Source organism: Rhinopithecus bieti, unplaced genomic scaffold (assembly GCF_001698545.2).
Source record: "Rhinopithecus bieti isolate Rb0 unplaced genomic scaffold, ASM169854v2 scaffold_13747, whole genome shotgun sequence".
In the NCBI taxonomy this organism is placed as follows: domain Eukaryota; kingdom Metazoa; phylum Chordata; class Mammalia; order Primates; family Cercopithecidae; genus Rhinopithecus; species Rhinopithecus bieti.
The window spans coordinates 673,121-686,621 of record NW_016807729.1 but is presented as its reverse complement, the minus strand read 5'-3'; the positions used below and the strand labels follow the sequence as shown (position 1 = coordinate 686,621).

The 13,501-nt window shown below is 37.8% G+C and overlaps 1 protein-coding gene across 1 annotated transcript in view; it reads left to right on the top strand.

Annotated features, from left to right (window-relative positions):
- Positions 1 to 13,501, top strand: part of TAB2 (TGF-beta activated kinase 1 (MAP3K7) binding protein 2) — a 68,971-nt gene that overhangs the window by 39,643 nt on the left and 15,827 nt on the right. The gene's annotated exons all lie outside the window — the stretch shown is intronic.

The following is a 13,501-nucleotide window of genomic DNA, read 5'->3' as shown; positions in this document are numbered from 1 at the left end:
ATTTTTTTAATTTTTTTTTTTTTTTTTTTTTTTTTTTTTTGAGACGGAGTCTCACTCTGTCGCCCAGGCTGGAGTGAAGTGGCGCGATCTCCACTCACTGCAATCTCTGCCTCCCGGGTTCCCGCCATTCTCCCGCCTCAGCCTCCGAGTAGCTGGGACTACAGGCGCCCGCCACCTCGCCTGGCTAGTTTTTTGTATTTTAGTAGAGACGGGGTTTCACCGTGTTAGCCAGGAGGGTCTCGATCTCCTGACCTCGTGATCCACCCGCCTCGGCCTCCCAAAGTGCTGGGATTACAGGCTTGAGCCACCGCGCCCGGCCTAAATAAAAAAACTTTCTGATGAGAGAAGTATCCGGTTTGAGAGTTTAAGCCTACCAAGAAAGCAGATTTCTCCAGAATCTGCCACTCAAATTGCTTAACAGCCTTCGGACAGCTCTAACAACCTTGATAATCACCTCCTTTAAACATACCTACATACATACAGAATTTTATAACATTTGTATGATTACATAGTCTTGCATTATCTGTGTGTGTGTGCACAGTTTTGGGGTTGGTAGTGTTCTCCAACTTTTCTCCTTGTTTCTGTTTACTATGGAACTGGTATTGATCCAGATGGACCTATCACCCAGTGACACAGTCTTTTTTTTCTGAGATGGAGTCTCACTGTCATTCAGGCTGGAGTGCAGTGGTGCAATCTCGGCTCACTGCAACCTTCACCTCCTGGATTCAAGCAATTCTCCTGCCCCAGCCTCCTGAGTAGCTAGGATTACAGGCACATGACACCACGCCCAGCTAGTTTTTGTATTTTTAGTAGAGGCGCAGTTTCACCATGTTGGCCAGCCTGGTCTCGAACTCCTGACTTCAGGCGATCCACCTGCCTCAGCCTCCCAAAGTGCTGGGATTACAGGCATGAGCCACCACGCCTGGCTCAGTGACACAATCTTGATCGAGTGTTTCATTCACTTAATTCAAGACAAAGGAGGCCTTTGCTGGAAAATGCATCTTTTCTGCTTTTACCCTACATAGTTCACAGACACTCTCTGCAGTTACTAAATGGGGTGGCCTCAGTAATCCCGATCTTTAAGCAAGTATCTTTTCTAAACTCTGTGTGGTATGGTAAGAAAAAGGAAAGAAATATCTCTGTCTCCTGCAGTGAAACTGATTTTTCTAATGCTCCTGGAAATACCGTTTTAGAGTAGAAAAATAAGTTGAGCCAGGCACTAGAATCATAGGAAAATATTTTTTCCAAATTGAGAAGGGAACATACATACATACATAAATTTGGTAACCAAAATGCATTTTTTTCTTTTTTCTTTTAATCTACCATTTGAAATCTAAAATACTGTGATAAAACTATCAAAAGTGAGAATTTCTGTTTATGAAAGATACATTGTTTGATACAGCCTCTACTATAGAATGATCAGAAGCAAAAGAAGTAAATTAATGAAACATCAAGACCCCACTCATCTCAGCACTAAGTCTATCAGCACCATCATCCTTCCTAAAGGAAATAAATGAAACTTGATTCCTTAAAGTACTACAGGAATCAGAGACAAAAGTGAAAAGAACAAATTAAGGTTGGAGAGAAATTTTCAGTTTAAAGGTATGAAGGAAATTCTTATGTTACCCATTAAGAACAAGTATAGAAGTGAAATTTTCTTGCTGATAGTCAGTGGTCACATATAGCTACATTTTTCCCCCTTAAGTTATACCACCCAACTCTAGCTTCCAAAAAATATTGAAAACTATCATTCAGCATATTCTGAGACATTCTAGTGTCTTCATAGTGGTATGCCTGTTATAACACTGGCAACTTTTATAGGTATGGAGGACAAAGTGCATTACGCATTCCAACAAATTTTCGTGGTGGAGAGAAAAGGGCCTACTTTCTTACTTTGTTACAGGAGCCAGGAACTCTTAAAAAACTAAGATTGCTGCCAAATACGATTTCCACAGAACTCCATCTGTGGTATTGACTTAGCTGGTAAACTGTTTTTATTATTTAAAGAAAAAAATTACATCTATAAAATCATAAATATTTTAATGATACTTTAATACGGTTTTCCTCAGTTATGTTTAAAGTCCTACCATAGTGTTAAGCAGTAGCCTTGACTTTGAACCTAAAATACAAATACAAGGAAGAAAAATTATGAGTTGAAAATTAGCTTCTTGGACTTTGTATTTCTCATTCCTTACCATTTTTCACTAGTACATCTATCCAAATCACAACATGTTTCTTTTAATGAGATTTAATAAAAAATGTTTATTGTGGCACAAATTCAGTAAGATACTCTTTTCAACAGGAAATATAATTTTACTTAGTTCAGATTCTAAAACATGTACTTTGTTTAACTTTATGTATCTTTTGATTGGAAATGCGTTTTTGTTGTTCTTTGTTGACATTGAAATCACATTATTAAATAAAAGCCTAGTGCAGTAGCATGTACCTGTAGTTCCAGCTACTCGGGAGTCTGAGGCAGGAAGACTGCTTGAGTGCAGGAGTTCAAGACCAGCCAGGGCAATGTAGCAAGACTTTGTCTCTAAAATAATAAACTCTGTAATTAAGATTAGTTGACATTGGACCACTTACAGAATATTTTTTTCAAATTAGCCCTACTACTTGTAGGTTCTTCTCAGTCTTAAGACTAAATACCTTTTTAATTTGGGGTAAACGTCAGAGTTGGAAGAGACTTTAAAGGACATGAAGAATTCTACTCCAGAGGTTATCCAGTCCACGTACCCATCCAGCCTATCAAGTGTAAATCCATTCTGTACTTTAAATTCCTATGAGACACAAACTGCCTCCTAAGGTAGCGTATTCTGGTTTTGGAGAGCTCTACCTACTAGCTGGTTATTTCATACATTAAATCAATACCTTTAAAAAGTATTATGAAAATACCAGTCAGTAAAAGAAATTATAAAAAACAGAAATGCAATAAAAATGTGTCTCCTTTCAACCTTTGAGCTGTCACTTCTTCTAGCTTTTCCATTATTTAACTATGAGGGATATTCTCCATTAGCAGTTACTTATCCCCTTCCCATTATATTCCCCTTCCCATTACATTCATTCACATTATATTCACATACACATACATGTGTGTATATATGTGTATACACACACTTCTTAAAGCAGGAACACACTATACACATGGGTCTGTGAACACGTGGGTTTATATAATATATACGTATTCTACAGTATGTCTGACAGACATTCACTAAATGTGAGAACAGTACACTAAGTTTTGTAAATCCTTTAAATTTTTTAAATGTTCAGGCATTATTTTAACATCTTTATTGAGATATAGTTAATATACAGTGCAATTGACTTATAGTAAATGTCAGTTTTTAGTTTATTCACTGATATGTGCAACCATCACCCAGCCAGTAGAACACTTTCATCTCCTCTAAAGGAAACCCCATATCCTGTAAGCTATCACCTCCCTATCCCATTACCCCCCACCCTCAGCACTAGGGAACCACTAATCTACTTTCTGTCTCTATAAATTTACATATTCTGGACACCTGATATAAAATGGAATCTGATCTTTCATGACTCATTTGTGGTGTAGCAAGATGTTCTTTCCTTGTTATGGCCAAATATGCCGTTATATAAATATACTGCGTTTCATTTATTCATTCATCAGTTGATAGACGTTTTGGTTTTTTCCACCTTTTCAGCAGTGGAATTTTTGCCATACGGTTTTCCAAAGTCACTGCACCATTTTACATTCTCTCCAGCTGTGTATGAGGGTTTTGATTTCTCCACATTTTCACCAACACTTTTATCTGACTTTGTGTTACTTGCCATCCTAGTGGCTGCAAAGTATCTCATTGTGATTTTGATTTGCATTTCCCTATTGGCTAATGATGTCAATCATCATTTCATGTGCTTACTGGCCATTTGCATATTTTCTTTGGAGAAATGCCTATTCATATCCTTTGCCTACTTTTAAATTAGGTTATTCATCTTTATTGTTAAGTTGTGTGAGTTCTCTATATATTCTAGAAATAAGTCCCTTACATGATTTGCAGTTTTCTCCCATTCTGTGTATTGTCTTTTCACTTTCTTGATGGTGTCTTTTAAGCACAAGTTTTTTATTTGGCTGAAGTCCAAACTCTATGTATTTTTCTTGCTCTTGCTTTTGGTGTCCTAAGAATCAGTTTCTAACTGTGAGGTGAGGTCATGAAGATTTATCCCTATTTTTTCTCCTAAGAGTTATATAATTTTGGTTCTTATATTCTAACCTTTGATCTTTCATCCATTCTGATGTATCATGGCATGAGGTAAGGATCCAACTTCATTCTTTTGCATGTGGCTATCCAAGTATTCCAGCACCATTTGTTGAAAAGACTTTTTCCCCTCATTGAGTGATTCTGGCACCCCTGTAAAACACCAGTTGACCGTAAATGTGTGGGTTCATTTCTGGACTCTCAATTCTTTTCCATTGTTCTATATGTTCTTTATGCCAATACCATATGGCCTTAATTACTATAATTATTTTATTATTAAATTGGGATATGTGAGTTCTCCTGCTTGGTTCTTTTTCAAGGTAGGCTTGGTTATTTAGAGTCTCTTGAAATTGTAAGTAAATTTTAGAATCAGTTTGTCAATTTCTACATAGAAGTCAACTGGAATTCTAATAGGAGTTGCGTTAAAATATTTTTCTACATACTTGGTTTTAAAAAAACTGAAAACAGAACTAAAGGGTATATAATGAAAATTCCCCTCACTAGAGATAACTAGTTTCTCAAATAGTTCATTTTGTATTCTAGGATTATGTCTCCTTTTTTTTGTCTTTATCTCTTTGAGAAAATTCCATGTCAGCAGGATCTGCTTTTTAAGAAATGGCTGCATAGTGTTGTGTACCGTAATATCTAACCAGTCCATTCTTGATAGACCGTAAGTAGTTGCTAATCTTGTTTTTACAAACAGTGCTACAATAAAAATCCTTGTGTATACATAGTTGTACCCATGTCCAAGTATCTTGGCAGACTGTGAGATTACTAGGAGTGAAACTGCTGTGTCCAAGGATTTATGTGTTTTTAATTTTGATAGATGTATCATTTAGGCTTGGTTATGTTGCAGTAACAAACCATGTCTTAAAACAACAAAGATTTATTTTATCTCACATTTCTTATCCCATAAGGTTAGCTGGTGGCCTCTGTTCTGCATCACCCTCACCCAGCAACCCAGGTTAAGGGAAGCTCCATTTCTGTGCTTCCATGACCAAGGAAACATAGAGGGTGAGCAGTGGCTCCTTAAGCCTCTGCCTCAATGCATGTTGCTCTGTAGCTAAAGCAAAGCACACAGCCACACCTAATTCAGCAGCAACAGGGAGGCACAGTTCTACCACATACCTGGGAGACAGACAGCCAGAAGAATGTGGGGAAGGACACTGATGACGGCCAGTAAATGTTGCCAGTTTCAATTTTGAGGCTTTCTAAAGAGATTTTACCAGTTTATACTCCCGTACTTATAAATGGGGAACATTTTTGGTAACATTTATAAGAATATTCTTTCCTCCTCCCCTTCTCCACTCATCATATTTTGTAAAGGTGGTTGAAAAAAGTGTATCTGTCAGTTTAATAGGTAAAACTATATTGTTGCTTTGGGTTTTTTAAATTTTCATCTTTTTCTTGGGAGCTTAAATTTGCATATTTAAATATGATTGAGGTTGAACATCTTTTCATGTGTTCTTTTTCCAGCCATTTGTATTTCTCATCTTTTTTTTTTTTTTTTTTTTTTTGAGACGGAGTCTTGCTCTGCCGCCCAGGCTGGAGTGCAGTGGCCGGCTCTCAGCTCACTGCAAGCTCCGCCTCCCGGGTTCACGCCATTCTCCTGTCTCAGCCTCCCGAGTAGCTGGGACTACAGGCGCCCGCCTCGTCGCCCGGCTAGTTTTTTGTATTTTTTAGTAGAGACGGTGTTTCACCGTATCAGCCAGGATGGTCTCGATCTCCTGACCTCATGATCCGCCCGTCTCGGCCTCCCAAAGTGCTGGGATTACAGGCTTGAGCCACCGCGCCCGGCCTGTATTTCTCATCTTGTGAACTTACCTATTTCTGTAAAATGCCTAGTCTGTTCTTTCTACTTTGTTACTACCTTTTATTTAGTCAATAAAATTTTTTCGTGCCTTATAAATTTTACTTTTACATATCAGACTTCTCAGATTTACTCTTACGGCTTCTTGGTTTTGGTCTTTATTTAGAAAGCCTTTTCCATATTCCAAAGATTTTGAAACAAAACAAAATCTTTTTTTTTTTTTTTTTTTTTTTTTTGAGATCGGAGTCTTTGCTGTGTCCCAGGCCTGGGGTTCAGTGGTTGCAATTTTTCGGCTCACGGAACTCTGCTCCCCAGATTCAGCGTTCCCACTGCCTTCAGCCTCCAGTAGCTGGGACTACAGCCACGCACCAACACGCCCAGTTAATTTTTTATTTATTATGAGACGTGGTTTACCATTTTGTTGGCCAGGATGGTTCAATCTCTTGACCTTCATAATTATCAACCAGCTGCCTCCACAACGTGCTGGAATTTTTTACAGGGTGGTGAGCCTGGCACCCGCCCAGAAATCTTAACGGTTATTTTTTCTTCTTTTAGTATTTGCCTTGAAACCTATTGAAACAGGTCTTCACGGCATCCTTCAAAAACTTGAAAAAGCTCACATTCCTCTTTTAAAGATTAAACCTGGGCCGGGCATGGTGGTAATGCCAGTAATTCCCGCACTTTGAGAGCCGGGCGGGTGGGGTTACAGAGGTCGGGTTCGAGACCAGCCTGACACTGGAGAAACCCCTTCTTTACTAAAATACAAATTCTTTGGGGAGGCCGAGTAGGGGCGGATCACGAGGTCAGGGATCGGGACCAAATCTGGCGACACCGTTGAAACCCGTCTCTTACTAAAAATACAAAAAATTAGCGGGCGAGGTGGCCGTGCGCCTGGTTGTTCCCAGCTCTCGGTAGCTGAGGTAGGGAGAATGGCGTAAACCCGGAGGCGGAGCTTGCAGTTGAACTGAGATTCGGCCAGCCTCCAGCTGGGTTTACAGAACGAGACTCCGTTCTTCAAAACAAAAAAAATTAGCCGGGCGTAGTGGCACATACCCGTCTCCCACTACTGGGGGAGGCTGAGGCAGGGATCAAAGAATCACTTGAACCTGGGAGGCGGGGGTTGCCATGAGCCGAGATCGCGCCATTGCACTCCAGCCTGGGCAACAAGAGAGCGAATCTCTGCGTCAAAGAAAAAAAAAAAGTACAAACCTTTCTAAACCATAAACACGCCCACGTCACGTAATGATTCATCCAGTTTTATTGTTTTGAGGCTCTTTTGGTGCCTCTAGGCCTGTTTTCCTTCTGTCTAAAATAAAAGTTTTAGATAATATCTATATCTTAATGCTGTAAGATTGCATGCAGAATCTTAATTGTGTAAAATAAAGGCCAGCAAATGATCTAGCAAGAGGTCTCACCAGTTACGCTAAAATGACTAAAATTCATCTCTTATTAAGTTATTAAAAATAGTTACAGAGATTAAGCATCATTCCTCATACTTTTGTTTTACATCTGTTGCCCAAATTGTGGGCCCAGTTGCAGCACTGATCTGATTTCAAATTGCCTTTAAAAATGACAAAATAGATTAAAACAGATTGCTTTAAAGTTATAATTGCCATCTTTAAATCTTTTATGACTCAATCACCAAATAAGTGACTATGGTAATACAGTGATATATAAAACAGATATGATTCCTATTGTCAACAAAGTTACAGCGTAGAAAAATCTTGATTTATTTTAGAAGCTGACATTGTACTTTCCTAGGTACAATGACTTAGGCATGGCTTAGGCATGTACCTGACTTAGACATGTAAAATTGTCATTACAGACAAAAAACAAAAAGATACCAGGAGTAAGTACCTATTAGGTTGTTCAATAGCAAAATTTTTCTTTTTTCATTTAAACAAGCCTAAAATCTTTGTATCTACAAGTCCCTAGTATATTTTCCAATGACATATGTCTTTTTTCAGTAAGCAAATTCTCGTGTTTTGTTTTAAACTTCTGGAGAAATTTGACATTATTTACAGTAAAGAATAACTAAAATTAATAAAACACCATCTGGAACTTCAAGTGTGTTTTTTAAATTTCAAATAAAATTGAGTAACGAAGAAATTTTCTCCATTGTTCATGAGCTGGCAGAAGTTGGGTAAGTACTGAGCTTTCTGTATAAACCATTTAGAATGCTTGTAGCAGTGGTTTAAGAGCCCTGGTGCTTGAATTCACTTAGTACTCACTTATTTTTAACAACAACCACAAGAGAGAGTTGCATGCTTAAATTACTTTTATCCATTAAAATTTAACTTTGAAAGAGGATTTAAAGGATACTGAATATTGTTTTCTTTACCTGTAATTCCTTCTTCATCATCTGTTCACTGCAAAGCCCAGGTATTTATCTGTTTTCCTTGAAATTGTTAATTTTTGTTGTTGTTCTCTGCCTTTATCATATCTTTTCGGCACCTCCAAGATACCATCTGTTCGTTTTTCCTGGAGTTCTCTCTTCCCTGTTATAAATTAAAGTCACCATTCTTGGATCTTATATTGTCTTCTTTCTTGGTTTATGCCTTCAATTTGCTAAAACATGTCTTTAAGTATTTTCCTAATGAGACTTGGGAGGTAAATTCTCTAAGTCCTTAAATATCTGGAAATCCCCTCATACTTTTAGCTGGATATAGAATTATTGGTTGAATATCATTTCTCCACAGAAAAATGTAGTGATTTCCTTATCACTGAGGAAATATGATGTCAATATGATTCTTGTATCTTTGTATGTGATCTACTTTTTTTCTTTCTGGAAATTTTTAAGATCTTTGTCTTTAGTAGTCTGAAATTTTACAATGGTATAGGGTTTGTTTTTTGTTTTTTTTTTAATCATCCTGTCCCACATTTAGTGGACTCGTCCATTTTACAGGCTAGTGTCTCCCTTCAGCCCTGGGAAATTCTTTTCTGATCCCCACTATGGTTTCTCTATTGTCTGTTTCTAGACCTCCTCTTGTTTAGCTGTATAATGTCCTGAATGAGCTTTCTATTTTTCGTTACATCTTCAGTATATTTCACGTCTTTGTCTTTCTTGGAGGTGTTGGGCAGGGGCAGGGTGTCACTGTTGCCCAGGCTGGAGTACAGTGGTGCTGTCAGCTCACTGTAGCCTCGACCTCCCAGGCTCAAGTGATCCTCCCACCTCAGCCTCTCAAGTAGCTGAGACTACAGGTGCGCACCACCACGCCTGGCTAGTTTTTGAATTTTTTTGTAGAGGCAGCATCCCCCTTTGTTGCCCAGGCTGGTGAAACTCCTGGGCTCAAATGACTCTCCCTCCTAGGCCTCCCAAAGTACTGAGATTACAGGCATGAGCCACCATACCCGGCCCCTCCTTATCTTTCCATTCTACATTGTAGGAGATTTCCTTAAGGTTTTTTCCAGCTCTCATATGAAATTTTCATTTTGGCAGTTATGTTTTTAATTTCCAAGAGCTAGTTCTCTGATTGCTTTTCGAAGAAGATTGTTGTTTTATTGGTACAGTAGTGTCTTAAATCTCTTAATGATATTAATCAGAATTTAAGTTCTCGTCTCTCTACTATGTTGTCTTCACTTCATCTGGATTTCGTTTTTTTCTCTGTTTATGCAGATCTTTCACATTGATACCAGATTTTTTTTTCTTTTGGTGGGGTGGGGGGAGCGGACAGGGTCTCACTTTGTCGCCCAGACTGGAGTGCAGTGGCACGATCTTGGCTCACTGCAGCCTCCGCCTCCCAGGTTCGAACAATTCTCCTGCCTCAACCTCCTGAGTAGCTGAGATTACAGGCACGAGCCACTACCACCTGGCTAATTTTTGTATTTTTAGTAGAGATGGGGTTTCACCGTGTCGGCCAGGCTGGTCTTGAACTCCTGACCTCAAATGATCCACCTGCCTTCGTATCAGATTTTCTTCAACTATGAGGTGATGCTTCCCTTTAGGATGGGGAGAGGTTGACTGTTCCATATACAGATAGCTAATTAAGTCTCTGTGTTCTGGCCCTTTCCTAACTCCTGCCTTCTGTTGTTACCTCCTTTTTCCAAAGTCAAGAGCATTTTTAGGTTTCTGCCGCAGATGAGCTGCCATTTTGTCTACAGCACCCTCCTTGTCCATGAGACTTCAGTTTTCTCCACTCCTTCATTCAGCTGTCATTTCATCTGCTTCTAGCCTTGTAGACATTTGTTGACATCTGTTGTCAATTAATTGCCTTCTTTTTCTTATTTGTTGGTAGATTGTACCTTTTTCATTCATACCTCATTTTTATGGGGTTTCAGGAGACAGAAGATTTTTTCATTTAGTGGAGGCTAATTAGAGCAAAAGTGTCTTCGCTGTTTATCTACCAGCATTGTTTCATATTGAATCTAATCACATTGTTTCATAATGGACAAATATTAGGTATTATTTTGTATAGTCAAGGTTAAATTTGCAGACAAAACTCACAGCTAGAGTTTCGACTTTAGCCGAATTTTACAGTGATTTTAGAAATTCACTTTGATCCCTTTTTTCTCTGTAATTCATCTTTCTCAGATTCCTATCTAAAGATCTCAAACCACAAATGAAAAGTGAACTAGACACATAAAAATTCAGCCACTTAGAAGAAAAAATTGCTAAAAAAATAGAGAACTGCTTTCCTAGTATATTCATAGCATTTTTAGCTTGTTTATAACAGCCATACCTAGACAAGTCAACCAACTAGGTATGTCATTTCTAAGTAATATAGTCATTATAACTCTATAATTTTGTTTAAAGTGGAAAGAAATGCTTCCTAAATAAGTTGTAAGTAATTGTAAATAGATTTGCAATATTTTACTTTAGAGCTTCAGACTAATCATAAGAGATACTTTGCCTTTACTCCCAAAGGTAAACCACATCTTCAGCCATTGCAGAAACCCCTTTGAATATCTAAGGATGCAATACTTATTTCAGATATATTCTGAAAAATTTACTTTTGAACCTCAAAACACCTCACAGCCATATGTGTAGCAACTGTGGCTCTTTCAAGTCTCCTAAATCATCTTTGAATCAGATTTCTGCCTGCTGTTAAAGTCTGTCTCCTACTAATATTGGCCTTCTGTGTCTCTCTCAAACTCTATGATTTACTTACTTATTTTGATAGAAAACATTAGGGATATGGGATTGGGGATTGCTGATGGATCTGTGACTGGGAGAATGCTCAACCTTATCCTGGAATGTATACTCTATAGTGTATTTGTTGGAAAATAAATTAGATTATTTTTATGATTTTCCATGCAGAGTTGTATACTAGCATTTTTTCCTTTTATCATTACATAAAGAACATCTTTATCTCATATGTTTTGTCCTAAAGTCAGATTTTTTTCTGAAATATATGAAAATCTTGGTTTTCAGCACTTTGTGATGTGTCTAGGGGTTTTGTTTTAGCATTTTTTTGGTGATCTGTAGGCTTCCTAGATCTGTGATTTGTTGTATTTCATTAATGTTGGAAAATTTTTGGTCTTTATCACATCAGATATTTCTCCTGCCTTTTTTCCTCCTCTTTTGCCAATTACACATAGACTGTTTATATTGGTTCTGCAACTCTTAAGGGGTTTTTTTTTGTTCTTTTTTTCACTTATTTCTTGGCGTGTTCAGTTTGGGTAATTTCTGTCTTCAAGTTCACTGATTCTTCTGTGTCCAGTGTGCTCAGTCTGTCCAAAGAACTCTTTCTCTCTGATAAAAAAATTTTTATTTCTAGCATTTGACCCTTTCATGATTTCCACCGGTCTCCTCAAATTGTGAATCTTTTTTTGCATGCTGTCCACCTTTTAAACTAGATCCTTTAACATACTAATCATAGTTAAATCTTTAAGTTTTCTGTCAGGTAATTCCAGCTGCATCATCTTTGACGATAGTTTTGTTGATCACTTTATCTCTTGATGATAAATTCCATTTTTCTCCTGCTTTTCTGTATGTCTCATTTTTTATTGAATGCCACACATTGTATGTAAAGGAACAGAGGAGACTAAAGTAAATGGGATTTTACACCCAGAAATGAGGACATCTCTTTTTCTTTCAGGTTATTATTATGAGTCATTGCATCAATTTAGTCAGGAGTGGAGCTGGGTTTGGGTTTTGTTGTTGCCTTCAGTGCACCACAGTCTTCAGATGCTTCCAGCAATTGACTGCTATTACTTTATGCTTCTTAGAATAGTGCCTGAAGTGCAAGATATTTATTTTACTTGAGTCCTTTTATTTTGAACCCTTCTGTGCTATATGATAGATCCCCATTCTATTCAGAGTCCTTAATATGGTCAGCAGGGCTCTACATGATCTGGTAAACGGCCAGATAGTATATCATTTAGGATTTTGTAGGCCACATAATCTGTCACAACTATTTAATTCTGCTGTTGTAAAATGAAAACAGCCATAGATAACAAGTAAACAAATGAGCAAGGCTGTATTTTCGAGTAAAACTGTAATGACAAAACAGGCAGTGGGCTAGATTTGGCCCCTGCGCCATCGTTTGCCTACCTGTTTGCCCTTTGTTTAGAGTCTTTCTCTTGCCCTACTCCCTGGCCCCATCTCTGCTCCATTGTAATGTGAGCTCCGCAAGGGCAATGATTTTTTCCTGTTTTGTTCGTGGACTTCCAAAATGCCTACAACAACACCTGAAACCTTGACCCTCAACTTATTACAAGAATAGATAAGTGAATTATGTTTTGAGTGTTTTTCATAAGCCGCATATAGCTGAGTTTTTACAATTCAGTCTACTGATCTCATCTCAACAGATATGTTTCATTAGGTTGCATTCATTGTTATTTCTAGTATATTTGGAATTATCCCAGTCGGGTTTTTGTTTTGCGTTTCTTTCCTTTATCCCCTCCTTTCCTACTATCTGAGTTTAATTAAATTTCCCTCATTTCTCCTTAGGTTCTTTTAATTTAGAAACTGCACATCCCTAAATACTGAGCATGTATATTTGGCTTAGTAACATTTAAGTGTATTCTTCTTAAATACCTTCAAGACCTTAGAATACTTCACCTCTGATCTTTGCACTTCAGTGTCTTGTTATTCTTTTCCAGTATTTTATTTTCACTTTGTTTTAGACAATGTCTGCTGCTCCCCTGCCCTGCCATAGTCTTTTCCTTTGTTTTATTGTCAGAGCTTTTTTTTTTTTTCAGATTTACTCATCTTATTCCATTCTTTTGTATTTAATTTCCTTCTTATCAAAACATTTCTTTAGTAGTTATTTCAGCAGCTATCTGTGATTGTTGAATTTCCCCAGACTTTGTCTGGAAATACCTTTATTCATTTGTATTCTTGGATAATTTAATTAGGTGAACAAATTATTTTATCTTCTAAAATTTGTTACTTCCTTTTTTCCCTTCAATTTTGGAACATTTTCAGCCTGTATCTCTTCACATCTTGCCTCTTGTCTATCCTCTCTATTGTCTCCTTCTGGAATTCTTTTCTCCCTGTCTTTCCCCACACCTCCCCCCC